The sequence below is a fragment of the Echinops telfairi genome, unplaced genomic scaffold (assembly GCF_000313985.2).
Source record: "Echinops telfairi isolate 266 unplaced genomic scaffold, ASM31398v2 ScPeMD7_7423;HRSCAF=8461, whole genome shotgun sequence".
Lineage (NCBI taxonomy): Eukaryota > Metazoa > Chordata > Mammalia > Afrosoricida > Tenrecidae > Echinops > Echinops telfairi.
Window position 1 is genome coordinate 3,280,694 of NW_022111323.1, and position 3,096 is coordinate 3,283,789.

At 35.9% G+C, this 3,096-nt stretch overlaps 1 protein-coding gene across 1 annotated transcript in view; it reads right to left on the reverse strand.

Moving 5' to 3' along the window:
* The window catches only part of OPHN1 (oligophrenin 1), a 435,527-nt gene that overhangs the window by 279,338 nt on the left and 153,093 nt on the right, over nucleotides 1–3,096 (reverse strand). The window lies entirely within an intron of this gene.

The window sequence follows — 3,096 nt, forward strand, 5'->3', positions numbered from 1 at the left end:
TAATATAGGTTATAGGGGAAGCAATACAGAAAAAGGATGAAATGATAGAGGAGATATAGGCCATGCACCAAAGGAAAATACAAGACCTAAGGGAGGAAATAAAATCCAATATTAAATTAACACACATTGCCAACAGTGGCCTAGAGGATAACCAGGCAGACATCAACAAATAAAAAAGGAAATCAAAGAAGACAATTAGAGAAACTGAAGACAACTGAAGGGCCATGTCTGATGCTTTGAAGAGGAACAATATTAGAATTGGACTAACGGAACAAGACGCAACAAATAAATCAAAAGTGAAAATAGTGAGGGAATTCTTAGAGGAAAATATCTACAACTTAATAAATTAAAATCAGAAAATCATTCAGGAGAACACCAGCCAGACTGAATTCCAAGCAGAAGTGATCAAGAATATGAGAGCTAAATTATCCAATGGCAAGGAAAAGGAAAAAATCATAAGAGCAGCAAGGGAAGAACAAATAGCCACTTATAAAGGTACCGAAATAAAAATATGTTCAGACTTATTAGCAGACATGATGAAGAAGAAGAGGGAGTGGAGTAACATATTCCAAAAATTGTAGGAAAATAACACAAACCCAAATATCCTATATCCAGCCAAATTATCTATTAAGATAGATGGAAAAGAGTCTTCCCAGATGAGGAAAAAGTCAACAATACATAAAAAGAAACAGAGCCCTACAGAAGATCCTTGCTGACTCAGTATGAGCAGATCAACACTCATCAAACACAAATAAGAGACCGTAACATAGAACAACTCCACCCAAAGGGAAACAAAGAAAAAAACAGGCCCCAAGGTAGGATAAGCTCAATGGTTTAAAGAAAGCAAGAATGAAACATACACACACACACAACAGAAACTTATAAGATAGGTAGGTAGGAAAACACCCAACACAAAAGGTACAAGATGACAGCAAAATTAGATGATTTGCCTGGTAGGTCTTTTCAGGGCTTTCCACCCAAATGCAAAAAAAAATTCACATTCTTTTCGAGCTCACATGGCACATACTCGAAAATAGACCACATGCCAGGACACAAGTCAAACCTGTGTAAATTCAAGCACATAGTGATTACACAGATTCTCTCTCGGACCACTATGCCATCAGGCTGGAAATCAACAAAAGGACAATGAAAACAAGGGCAAACAACTGGAGAATGAGTAACTCTCCATTGGAAAAGGAATGCGTATTGGCCCAGATGAGAGATGAAATCAGGAAGTTTCTAGAAAACAATGAAAATAAAAATACAACGTACCAAAACCTTTGGAACACAGCAAAGGAATTTATCAAAGGAAGTGTGATAGCAATATATACACACATGAAAAAAGAATATAGACTTATGGTTGATATTCTGGCACACAATTTACACCAATTAGAGCAGAAGCAACAGGAAAGTCCTATAAATAGCAAAAGGAAAGAAATAATAAAAATCAGGGCTGAGATACAGCACAGAGAAAACAAGAAAACTATGGGAAAAAATAATGCAGCTAAAAGTTGGTTCTTTGAAAGAATCGACAGAATTTATAGACCAATGGCAAACCTAACCAAGGAAAGGGAGGAACAAATTTCAATAGCAAGGATCAGGGATGATACAGGGGATATTACAATGAACCCTAATGAAATAAAAAGGATAATTATACAGTACTACAAGAGACTGTACTCTAATGAATTCAACAACTTGGAAGACATGGACAAATACTTGGAAAAACAAACCCTCCCTAGACCATCCCAGATGGATGTCAACAATCTCAGCAAACCTGGACCAACAGAAGAGAGAGACAAGGATATCAAGGGATTACCAACAAAAAGAATCCCCTGGGTTAGATGGCTTCACAGAAGAATTCTACCAAACATTCAGAAGAACTGACACCAATCCTACACAACCTCTTCAAGAACATAGAAAAAGACAGAAAAATCCAAAATTCTTTCTATGAAGCTAGATACCTGAAGTGGGCAAGGATCCCACAAGAACTGAGAACAACAGACCAATATCCCTAATGAATATCGATGCAAACATCCGTAACAAAATACTGGTCAATAGAATACAAAAGCATATAAAACAAAGAATTCACCAGGACCAAGGGGGATTCATACCAGGGATGCAGGGATGGTTCACCATACAAAAGACCATTAGTATTATTCGCTACATTGACATGAAAAATTAAAAGAAACACATCATAATATTGATAGATACTTAAAAATAATTCGACAATTCCAACACTCATTCCTGTGTAAAACACATAAGAAGATAGAAATGAAAGGAAAATTCCTAAATATTATACAAGCAATATATGAAAAAACAATACCCAACATGGTAATCAATGGAGAAAAGATGAAAATGATTCCACAGAAAAAAGGAACCGGACAAAGAGGCCCTTTAACCCACTCATATTTAACATTGTACTGGAGGTCCCAACTAACAATAAAAGACAAAGAAAAGACATCAAAGTTATTCTTCTGGGGAAGGAAGAGGCAAAACTATCGTTATTCATAGACAATATGATTTTATATGTTGAAAATCCCCCAAAACTACACAAGAGGAGTGTTGGAAGTGATAGAGGAATATGGCAGAGTGGCAGGATACAAGATCAATAAACAGAAGACTGCTATACACATCAGAAAAGATCACAGAAGAGACAATTAAATGGTATTACCCCTACAATAGCCAAGCATAAATTGAAATATCTAGGGATATATTTAATTAAAAAAACCAAAAGATTTTATGAGGAAAACTATAGAACACAATTATAAGAAACCAAGAGTGACCTCAACAAATAATAAACCCAAGGTGGATCACAGACCTTAAGGTAAAACCCCAAACTATTAGGGCCATTAATGAGGTAATTGGGTCCAACCTGAGAACGTTGGTGTAGAGAATATATAGGCTATCGGAAACGGGGAAGTATACAAATACAGAGGAGTCACAAATAGACAAGTGGGAAATGTTGAAGATAATACACTTGCATACATAGAAATAATTTACCAAGACAATAATAATAGAGCCCAGAGACTGGGAAAAATATCTTTAGCAATGACACATCAGACAAAGGCCTTATTACTAAAAACTACAATCCTTTTC